General features: G+C 33.6%; 1 protein-coding gene across 4 annotated transcripts in view; it reads left to right on the plus strand.

The window, feature by feature from the left end:
• Positions 1-12,583, plus strand: part of LOC129757383 (obscurin) — an 84,397-nt gene that overhangs the window by 42,672 nt on the left and 29,142 nt on the right. For all 4 annotated transcript variants that reach the window (XM_055754588.1, XM_055754591.1, XM_055754589.1 and 1 more), the window contains exon 3: positions 4,636-4,728. The gene's annotated coding sequence lies outside the window, so the exon portion shown is untranslated. The remainder of the gene's footprint in view (positions 1-4,635; positions 4,729-12,583) is intronic.

Raw genomic sequence — 12,583 nt, forward strand, 5'->3', positions numbered from 1 at the left:
CTATTAATTTCGTACAGCTAGATTGATGTTCTGTACCATTTACAGTGTTGGGGAGAACACAAAAAATGATGCAGTGTGCCAAATAAAATTTAATAAAACAATATCTTTTTATATTTTGAAAGAGTGGCTATAATTTATGGAACATTCTATAAATCCAAAGAAAGATTGTTCTGCTTTATTTAAAAAAAATATTTGTTATTTTTCGTTTCAAATCCTTATTATAGAAATTAAACTCAATAATGAATTGTTGACTATAAGAGAAAATCTCAGTCCTAGTCCTAGTTCTAGTCCTCCTAGTCCAAATCACATCCCTAGTTTAATTCTTAAACCCCTAATACTATTCCTAGTCATCCTCCTAGTTCCATTTCTACCCTTAACCTAATTCTTATCCTAATCATGTACTAGCCTTCATTCATGTTTTAAATCTAGTCCTATTCCTAAACTTGTTCCTAGTCCTCATTCTAGTCTGTCCTAGTTCTACTTCTAACCTTTGTTCCTGTCATAATCCCATCCTTAGTCCTAGTACTTATCTTTGTTCTTGTGAGAGACATAACCGTCGTACAAGTCCTACTTCAAATTTTAATCAGTCTTGGTCTCAATCCTAGTCCTTATCTTCTTCGTAGACATAAACCTATACCTTTTTCTAGTTCTGGTCCTAATCCTATACCTTTACCTACTAGTCCTAGTCCTAATCCTAGACCTATATCTGGTTCTATTCTTAGTCCTAATACTATTCTTATTCCTAATCCGAGTCCGAGTCTTAGTCCTTTTCTAATCTTAGTCTTTGTCCTAGTACTGAACCTAGCCATTGTAACAGTCCTGATATTACTCCTAATTCCATTCCTATTCGTAGTCCTAGTCCTAATCCTGGTATTAGTCCTGGCACTAGTCCACGCCCTAGTCTTTTTCGATGTGCTAGTGCTAGTTCTAGACCCAATCCTGGTTCTAGAACTTGCCCTTTTTGTAGTAATAGTCGTAATCGAAGTTCTAGTTCTAATTCTAGTCAAAGTCTTACTTAATCCTCATCTTTGTCCAAGTCTTACTTTTAACATCTAACCTGTAATCGTATTATTATTTCCAAACCTAATACTAGTTCTAGTCTTGTTTCTATTCCTAGTCTTACTCCTAGTCTTAGTTCTGGCCAAGATTGCCGAAATCACAGAAAAACACAGAATCAGCCCACAGAATCTGTGTCACAGATCACAGAATTTTTGAAATTTACACAGAATTCACAGATTTTCTAAATTTTTCACAGATTTCCAAAATTAAACTTTTTTTGTAATTTTCGACTTTTTATTTCTGACTATGATACATGAAAATATGAAAACAAGGTAATGTAAAATGATTTTTTTCAATAAAAACTGTAATAAATTTCCAATTTTGTTGATGTTTGACGTGATTTCCCTTTGAACTTCATAGAATATGCATCACAGAAAATCGTCACAGAATTTTAGATTCAAATCACAGAATTCAAGATTTTTTTTTGTCAAAAACACAGAATTTTTTTTCGGCAACATTGGTTCTGGCCCTAATTTAAGGATACCATACGTACTCTTTAAAGAGTACATGTACTCTTTTTCGATCAAGAAATAAGACGTACTCTTTTTTTTGTGAAATTTTACGAAATGTACTCTTTTTTTTTGTTGAAAGACATTTTATCAGAAAAACGGACTTATTTCTAAAAATTAAAGAATTTTGTGTCAAACTGATCATGCATTCAATGCTCCATACTTCAGTTTTGCTTCCTTTGTTAAATTTTCTAAACGATGGTTTTATAATAGAAGGGATCACAAATCAATTGAAATCGGGATTTTTCGTTAAAAACAAGTTCAATACTTGATTGGCTAGAGTTTTCTCTGAATAAAACCCAACAGCTTTTAAACTTATGTATCCAGTTTTAAGAAAGGCTTTTTCCAGACTGTTAAGAAAATCAGCACCTTTGAATATATAATTAGCGCCCAAACAGTAGGCAATATGCACATTTTCGTCACAAATAAAATGCGCATGAATCGGACATAATTTTCAAGCAAAAAGAAACGTATGTTTGTTGCCTTTCTTTTAGAAAGGTATAGCTATTGGTCGATTTTGAAAATCATTGAATATGGTTCTTAGATATACCTTTATAGGTACCTATAGAATCAGCTCGACGAGTTCTGACGATGTCCGTGTATTTGTGTGCATTGGTGTGAATTTTTGTATCCCTTTGTGCTAGGCGTTTTTCAGAATAAAATCAAAAACATCTTCCCCCCCCCCCTCCATAAAATCCAACAAAATTGGGCCTTAAACTTTTCGTTTACAAATAACAAGAACATGGTTGAAAACTGTAATTGCACATTTTCAATATGGTAAAAGTTGGTTAAGAAAAAAATCATTATTGTCATGTCAGTAACATTACTTGCAACAAATTGGCTATAATTTAATGCTGATTTTTTCTGAAACTTTTTAAAAATTATTTAATGTACACTTTTTGATGTTACAGGACATGGTAATCCTACCCTTATTCTTATCCTCATCCTCGTCTTTGTCCTTCTCTTAATGCCAGTGAAAGTTTTAACTTCAAAAAGATTATTCACATCAAGCAATAATGTCATTAAAATAAAATTATTTTTTTAATAATAAATCGGCAAAATTTGATTAACATTATTTCTCTAATTCATCATTCGGACTGTGGCAATAGACTGAGCCGATTCGGGGTCATTTTTTAATTTTGCAAACCCTGGAGTCTAAAAAGCTTTGTTTTGGCTCAAAACTTATCCATGATTTTTTGTCGAATTTTTAAGTGACGTTTACATGAGTAAATTACAAATTCGAGGTTTTGTATAGGAAAATTTAATATTTTGTACTGAAAAATCAACTTCAGTTCCGTTTATTCTGTAGAATCGAGCCTGCTCATGGTTTTGTGCAAATATATAAATTTTTCAAAGTGAATTTTCCACTGAACAACTTAGTTCAACTTAGACCGTAACTTTGTATCTTATAAGGCGAAAAGCTGTTTAACAGGGGTATGTCTTTTGGCATTGAAGAACAATAAATTCAATTGACATCACTGCTGGTGCCTCGCGAAGTATTGCATGAAAAGTAGGCATGTAATACCTCGCTGGGCACCTAGTGGTATCAATTAAATTTGTTTAACAATGTCAAAAGACATGCTCCCATTCAACATCTAATAACTTTTTTGTCTTAAAAAATACTAAGTTACGTTCTTCGACAAAGTTGTTCAATGTGAAAATTCCTTTAGAGAATTTATAAATTGGCACAAAAACCATTAGCAGGCTCGATTCCACAGAATAAACAAATATGATGTACAAAATATTCAATTTTCAAATATTCAAAAGTTCAAATTTACTCATGTAAACGTTACTTAAAAATTCTGCAGAAAATCGTAGATGAGTTTTGAGCCAAAACGAATTTTTAGACCCCAGGGTAGTAAAATTTAAAAACGACCCCAATTCGACTCAGTTTGCTGTGGCTATATCAAGCAATAAGAGGAACCTAATCTGGACAAATCCAGTACTATTTTAAGACCTTCATGGGTGTAATAAAATTTTCTTCCCGACATTCGATCATTCAAAATGTAATTATAGTAAGTAATGTATAAGCAATGTGTTGATAAGAGTAGGGTTCAAGGTGTGTTCATCCAAAAAATGAAGTAAAGTGATTAATTAGAAGTGACCGAATACAAAATTAGGATTGATAGATTTTGCCTGCAGACGTTGAAAAAACATAATTTGTTGATTATTAGAGATCCTACTTTGAAGTTGGTGTTAGAAAAACATTTGGAGGAAATCGTCACTTATATGCTAACAGACTTTATTAACGATTCCAACGGCAAATTTAACTAGTAGTGACAAACTGACAAGAATTCAAGAAACGACTTGATCCCGAAAGAAGAGTCACAAACCCAGATTTACGATCAATATACTGCCTTCTGAGATTCAAGAATCAATTCCCAGATCATTGACGCGGTGCCGGCGATTTTCCGGTTGCTTTTCTGCTGTGCTGTAACCGAATGAAAATTGGTAAAAATTACAGCAAGTCGCAACTGTTGTGTGCCGCCATAATACCGAGAAAGGCGGATCAACAGGCGCAACATTCCCGATTTATTGACGGCGACGACGACGACGACGACGCTCTAAAAATATTTCCTCAACTCACAACTTGAGACAAAGTTAACGAATACGTTTTTTTTTGTATTTGTGTGTATGTATGCGGGAAAATGTATTGAGTGTCACATTTCAGATTGAACTGTCGAAATTTTTCCTTGCTTCCGATGCTGACAAGTATGGGACAATTTACAAAAATTAAGAAAAGTTTACAAGCGTGTTTGTGAATTTGGTTAAGAATTCACTTGTTATTTCGAAGAAGGGTAATCGATACAACAATCTCGCTCTTATTTAAAACTTGACACGTTTCTTTCCAACCGAATCGTTGCCAATCTAGCCAAAAAATCGGCTCGCAATCCTCGGTTGTCCTATTTTCGCACCGGTGCATCTCGCAACTGGTGAAAAGTAAATATTTATGATAGCGAAATAAAATCGCCCACCCATTCCCGTCGAATTCGAACCGATCAAAGATAATATTTACAATATTGTTAACCTTTCTTTCATTTTTGTTTATTATCATTTCCATTCACAGGATCTTTCCACCCGGCTAGACGACGACAAAAGCCTCGCGGAGCACCTCAAGCTACCGATCCAACGTATCAACGACTATAAACTATTATTTAAGGTGAGTTTGAAAATTATTTTAAAAAAATATCTGGAATATGTATTAAACTTTCGTTCCAAAAAAATTTTTGGAAAATCGAAAAAACCCGTTCAATCTTTTGAAATAAAAAAAAATCTAGTTTCTAGTTTTAAGATTCTAGTTTCTAAATTCTAGAATCTTCTAGATCCTATTTTCTTTATTTTAGATAAATAATTCCTAGTTCCAAATAACGCATTTTAGTTTCTAAATTATGGATTATAAACTCTGGATTCCTGATTTAAGAATCTAGATTCTAAAATGTAGATTTCAAATTCCAGATTCAAGTTGTCATGTTCTGTACGTATTAATTGTTGATCCGAAGTTCTATGTTTATTCAGCAGAAAAGATTCAAATGTCTAGTTAGATAAAAAAAAAAAGCTCTACACGACCAGCCGAATCAACTCAAGGCAATTTTTTTGGTAAGAAAACATATATTGTAGTCAGGCAAAACTAAATAAGTAAACAAACACTTTTTAGTCCCTGAAGATGTTCCAAAAAGGGGTCGAAACGTTGAAAAAGTGCGAAAAAATATTTCCAGTCGAACTCGATATAAAAAAAAGTTTCTGGATTCTAGATTATCGATTGTTGTACCTCCAAGATATTCTAAATTATAGATTTCGGATTTGGTATTCTTCATTTTCGATTCTAGATTTTCAATTCTTGTATGAGTTAAAACTCCAAATTCTAAATTCTCGATTTATGCTTCTGAATTTTGAAATCTTTCATATAGTAGATTCTAGATAAAGTTCATATCCAGATTCAAAGATTATAGATTTAATATTCGAGATTCTGTTTTTCGGGTTACAAACTATAGGTACTAGATGAACTACTAGATTTTAAATACTAGGTCTACATTTTAGAGCCTAGATTTCGGAATTTATAACGGATTTCACGTCAAATCGAGACGAAATTGGCATGACCTTCTCAGAAACTACAAGATTTTAAATTCTGAGTCTACATTCTAGAGTGGAATTCTGAATTCTAAATATAACGGATTTCACGCCAAATCGAGACACAATTGGCATGACCTTCTCAATGAAACTTTTTGGGCATAAAGATCTTACCCAGTAAAGAAATTTGGCATTTCCCATAAATTATCTAGACTAACATTTGAAAAGTGCCAAACATTTCAGGCAAAAATTTTATAAACATTTTTAGCTCGAAAATTACAATTCCTACACAAATGTGGTTCATGGGAGAGTTTTAGAAATTTATTGAATTTTTATAAAAAATATTGGTTTCTTTTTCAAACCCTACACTGAGAAAAATGCATTTCAAAAAAAAAAAACTCACCTTCCCAAGAAATACCATCTCAGAATTTGATGAAATTTTTTTCTAAGCCGGGAAAAATGATTGAATTTTTAGAAAAAAATATTGATTTTTTTTTAAACCCTACACTGAGAAAAATGCATTTTAAAAATAAAACTCAATTTCCCGAAAAATGCCATTTCAGAATTTGATGATTTTTTTCCTAAGCAGGGAAAAATTATTGAATTTTTAGAAAAATATTGATTTTTTTGAAAAAAATATTGATTTTTTTTTTTGAAATCCTACACTGAGAAAAATGTATTTAAAAAAATAAAACTCCATTTCCCAAAAAATGCCATCTTAGAGTTTGATGATTTTTTTTTATAAGCCGAGAAAAATGATTTAATTTTTGGTAAAAAATATTGAATTATTTTCTAAACCTACACTGAGAAAAATGCATTTTAAAAAATAAAACTCAATTTCCCAAAAAAATGCCATCTCAGAATTTGATGAATTTTTTTCCTAAGCAGGGAGAAATTATTGAATGTTTATAATTATAATTATTATAATTATAATTATAATTATTTATTACAAATCAACGGAACACATATTGGTCCAAATGATGACTTAAAATTAATATAAAAAGAGTACTAAGTCTAATTACAGGGTTCTCAATATAGGGGAGAGTGGGGTATCGTGGGCCATGGGGAAACGTGGGCCGCTTTTAATATCTCAGATGTGAGTTGAGATAAAAATCTCAAACCAAGTGTCATCGTCGTCGCTTTGCGTGAGCATGTATTCCTATATGTTGTTTACTGAAATACGCATCATATGCTTCTTTTATTGATCAAGCTTAAAAAAGTTAGAACAATTTACTTACGCAATCAATTTGCAAATCATAGCTTGTGGGGAATCGTGGGCCACACATCTTGAACCACCTATATTTTTATGTTTTTATACACATTCAGAACTTAAAATAATTTTTACCTATCTGTAAAGTTTTCCTTTGCCAAATGAAGAGTTATGACAAATATTTTGTCCATCCTATATAAGAATTTTTGCCAAAACTTTCGCGAGCCAGGTTTTGGAATATATTCGATCATACATCGCTCACTTTTTTATTTCATCATCTGAAATTGCTTTAGAATAACGAAATTAATTAGGAAATCACAGTTTTGGGTCAACTCATAAACTTTGCATGTTATTTGGTCAATTTGGATTTGGTGGCCCACGATTCCCCACCATTTTTCAAAATCCAAAAAATATTGCTTTTTTTCAAACAGTCAGAATTTGGGGAAAATAATTTATTGAAAATTAAAAAAAATACCTTATGATACCTTGAAAATGTAGAAAACCATAACATTTTATATTTTCATTTGATCTTTTATAATAAAGAAGTTATGGAACAACGAAAAAAAGTGGCCCATGATTCCCCACTCTCCCATACTTAAAACTTTAGTACGGAAAACATCTCTCGAAACGTCGAAATCGAAGTGCTCAGAAAAACGGTTGAATGTTTTCATTACACCGATGATAGCGCTATTAGCTCCATAATTGTTCGAACGAATGGGAACATACAATCGAAGATCTTGATTTCTAAGCCCACGGGGTCGCACACTTAGAGGAATGGCTTCTAGGAGCGTGGGGCAGTCAATTCGCGATGTCAAGAGATCGGCGACGAAGGAAGCTCGTGTTGCGTTTCTGCGGGCTTGAAGAGTGTCAATGTCTATGAGACGGCATCGATGTTCATAGCTTGGCAAGTGAAACGGGTCTTACCAAGGCAGGTGTCTAAGGGCGAATCGCAGGAAGCGCCGCTGTATAGCCTCGATCCGTTCGGCCCCATTCTGGTAGTAGGGACACCAAACAGCTGATGCATACTCAAGGATAGAGCGAACAATACTGCAATACAAACTTTTCAGGCAATACACATCCTTGAAGTCCTTGGACACTCGAAATAAGAATCCAAGACTTCTCGAGGCTTTGTCGACAACGTAGTTTGTGTGTGTCCTGAATTCCAGCTTCCGGTCTAGAATTACACCCAGATCATTGATGTGTTCTACGCGTGCGATTGGCTCATCTCCGAGGAAGTACTCAGCGGAAAAAGGCTGCCGCTTTCTTGAAAAGCTGATGACTGCACATTTACTGCGATTCAAAGGCAGGCAATTTATATCACACCAGTGTGCGAAGAGGTTAAATTGATTTTGTAGGAAATCAATATCGTTCTGGCCGTTGATGTTGTAAAATAGCTTAGGTCATCAGCATAGCAGAGCTTTGGACCGTCGAGGAGTGAGAGCGCATCGTTGAAGTAGATTAAGAAGATAATCGGCCCTAAATGGCTTCCCTGAGGCACACCAGAAGAAGCAGAGAATTGTCTGGAGAAAGAGTCCTCCGTGCGAACTGTTAATTTACGTCCTGATAGGTAGCTCCGGAACCAGTCAAGAAGAGTTCCACAGAAACCCAGGCGTTCGAGCTTTCCAATGGCAATATCGTGGTTGACTTTGTCGAATGCCGCAGACTAGGATTGGTCGATCTTGGATCGATTTCTGGAAGATCGATCTTTTCAACTACGATTTTCGATTTTTTGGATCGATTCCTCGGCCAAGAAAAAATCGATTAAATCGGTTTAGTTTCGATTCGAACTTTCGATCTTTTTTTCTCATTTAGGGAAAATAAAAGATAATGGCCACCTTAAAAAGGATGCTTACTAAACCTTTGAAAACAGCTATAATATGTGAGTTACACCTTTGTTTCGTATTCAGACACTAACAAAGTATTTCCTTACTAGCTGAAACTTGAAGAAAGTAGTTAAAAACGTTTAAAAATGTATTTTAATTTATTTTTGCCGAAATCTGAAAATTAGTCACTGTAAGGACATAATAAGAACCCACATGGGCCAGTATAAGCAATATCAATCGAGGCACGATGAGCGTTTTTTGCCGTAGAATCTAGCAACGAATTTTATTCAATAAAGTCAACTTAATTATAGAGTTACAGCTTGACTTGTTTCCATCTGACGGTTTAACTATTGGTAAAGTATCGGAGAGATAATCAAAAAACTCGAGTTCGATTCCTGGTCGAGGTGATTTTTTTTTCATTTAGCATTCATGATTCCAGTTATTTCCAAAAGTTGTGGATTGGGTGAAGGGAAGTGTTTGTGTTTGATTGAGATTAAAAATTTTGCTACAATTTGCAAATCTTAAGAAATAACAGCGATTTTCCAAAAACTACTTTTTTCAAATAAATTAATTAATTTCATTTTTGAAACTTTTCTGCATACTTTGTTCGATATCTCTCATACCTACATTAAAATTACTTTAGAAAAATACCATGAACTAATTTCTTTTAATTCCTAGAATATTTCTTGTCAATACATTACATACTTAAAAATATCAAAGCTTTTCCGAGATATTTGGATTTTGATTAGAATTGTTTACTAACTCCGGTTCACCTTACATAAAAGCGCTTGAAATATTTTTCATTTCATATGTAGAAGGATTATACAACTTTGAAATATGTGTCTGTTTTGCACATTTTTAATAAAAAGCAGTTCCCTCTTGTTACAAATGGAACAGATCGATTAATCGGAGATCGATCTTTAAGCTCCGATTTTTTAGATAGATCGATCCTAGAACCGTTCATCTGAATCGATCTTGGAGATCGATCTTTCCCTGAAGATCGAACAATCCTACCGCAGACAAATCGGTGTAAATAGCGTCGGTTTGAGACTTCGCAGCAAAACTTTCATGCACGTAAGAAGTAAACGTCAGAAGGTTAGTTGTCGTGGAGCGCTTGGGAAAGAATCCGTGTTGATCGTCGGAAAAAATATTCTTACAGGACAAGAAAATCGGATCCAAGACCACCAATTCGAATAGTTTGGCTACTGCGCATAATGCCGAGATTCCCCGGTAGTTGTTGACATCTCTCCTGTTACCTTTTTTAAACACCGGAAACATGTAAGCCTCCTTCCATAGTGAGGGGAAGATGGCTCTGTCAAGCGAAGCTTGGAAAATATTGATTTTTTTGAAAAATATATTGATTTTTTTTTTAAATCCTACACTGAGAAAAATGCATGCAAAAATGCAAAATAAAACTCAATTTTCCAAAAAAAAATGCCATCTCAGAATTTGATGATTTTTTTTTCTAAACCGGGAAAAATGATTGAATTTCTAGAAATTTTTTGTTTTTCAAATCCTACACTGAGAAAAATGCATTTCAAAAACTGAAACTCAATTTCCCAAAAAAAATGCCACCAACGAAAAAATAAGAGCTTCGATTGTAATAATTGATGGTAACAGAAAGTGGATATCCTACACTGAAGAAAAAATGCTAACTAAAAACTTTAAGTCTTTTTTAAAAAAATGGCCTTCTCAGAGTTCGATGATATTTTATTTCAAGGGTGGGGAATAATGTGGTCTACAACTGTTCTGAACATCGCAAAGTGAGCACTGTTAAGGGAAAAAAGTTTTTCTGACGAAAACTTTTTTATGTTTTTTTTATGAAAAATTGAAAACATGGGTGTATAAGAAGTGTGTTCGAAAAAAACTGCAACATTTTGTTTTGTTAATAACTTTTAAGTGCATGGATGTAAATTGATGAAATTTTCAGCGAAGGTACCTGATAAGGTAATGGTACCTACATGTGCAATTCTTTGTGGTGTTCGGTTGAGTAGTTTTTGAGATAGCATCCAATGAAGACATTTTTAGACTTTAATTTTTGGGCAACAAGTGTGCCATCTATAATCCATACTATAAATCACGCTTTTTCAAATCAAGGATATTTTTTTTAATGGCGTTTTTTGTTTTCTGAAGTTTGACTTTCAAAACAACTCAAAATTTTGAATTTGATCAAACAAATTTAGCCGGCACAAAAACAACATATTTGAATTTGTATCACTCCACTGCCGTTTTTTAGTAACGGCCCGATTCCAGATCCAACTTAAACAGAGTATAAACTTTGTGAGACCTATTGAAGTGCTTTTTAGAGAAAACTGTCGCATTTGGAGACATTCTTCTTTGTATTTTTAGCCATTCATCTTGTCAATCGATGTGAAAGACTGAGTAATTTGCAGTTTGCACAGATCGTTAGTCTCTTCAAGTACTAGACATTAATTTTTAAAATTTTATCTCCTTGTTTATTTTCGGGAAATACAGGCGCGACTTGTCAACGAAAAGTTTCTGGTTGGAATCGTGACAGGTGATCGCTAAAATTTTTTTCAAAATATCTCCCCACAAGCAGTCCAAATATTTTGCGCACGATTTGACCACCGTATTTTGTTTATTTTACCGGTGGTCAGCTTTTTTACCTTATAGAAATGGAGTTAGCTAGACAAACCAGTCAGAAAAAATTGACTTTTTTATCACTTCTTCTATTTATATTTTCGGATTGAGTTTGAAAAAACTCATATTCCCCTCACTTCATGGAATTAATCATCTCCACTTTTATTCAAATTTAAGCTCCCTATTGGATCCTCTTGGATTTCATAAACATTTACTATATGAATTTTGGTGGAATAGTTGATTTCCAGATGTTTTTGGGTCTCCCACTGAAACTTTTCTGGATTTTTCTCGATTCTGCCCAAAAAATGTTATCAATGAACTTCAGTATTGGGATTTTATTCGTATATTCTCCCGTCTCATGTCCAATCATTACTGCTTAGACCCGGTACTCTATCGTTTTGACATTGCTGGCAGCAATTTGTGTAGCTGCGGTCAAGGTTACCACGACATCGAGCATATTGTTTGGTCGTGTGAGGTCCACCTTATAGTCAGAACGAATTTTATAGACTCCCTTCGGGCCCGAGGAAAACCTCCCAACGTTCCGGTGAGGGATGCTGGCTATGCTTGACTTGGACTACATGTTCGAAATGTACCTTTTCCTTAAAGCTATCGATCTTCGCCTATGATTCTTTTTATTTTTCATATTTCCCTTTCTATCTTCTTTTTTCTCTAAAATAAAAGTGTTAAGCTAAGAAATAAATTGTAAAAAAACGAGTTTGGCTCCTTAAAGCCTAAAGGTATGAGCCGTTTCAAATAAAGAATTTACAAAAAAAAAACTTTAGTATTGTACGCAATCTCAAAAACCACTTGACAGATTTTCACCAAATTTTGTACACGTACACATTACATTACTAGGTAGCTTCACTGAAAATTTCATCAATCCATCCATGCATTCAATAGTTATTCACAAATCAAAGTGTTGCATTTTTTCGAATACACTTCTTAAATCCTAGAAAATAAGACTCTAGAATCTTGATAAAAAAAATCCATAATCAAGAATGTAGAATCCAGATATAAGGTTTTAAATTCCAAATTCTCCAAATATATTTTAACCCGAAATTGTAGATTCCAAAATCTAGGTTTCGAATTTCAGATCCAAGTTTTCAGGTTCTGTATTCTAGAACCTAGATCTAATATTGCGGGGATGAATAACACGAAAGTGATAAAATCCCAGAAAATGAATTTAAAATTTTTTTGGATTCAATATTCAAAATAATGGATTTTAGATTCTGGATTCAAAATTCTGAATTCTGAATTCTGGTTTTGAGATTCTAGTTTCTCATTTTTTTTGTGTGGATCTCTTCAAATAATCA

Source organism: Uranotaenia lowii, chromosome 3 (assembly GCF_029784155.1).
Source record: "Uranotaenia lowii strain MFRU-FL chromosome 3, ASM2978415v1, whole genome shotgun sequence".
Classification (NCBI taxonomy): domain Eukaryota; kingdom Metazoa; phylum Arthropoda; class Insecta; order Diptera; family Culicidae; genus Uranotaenia; species Uranotaenia lowii.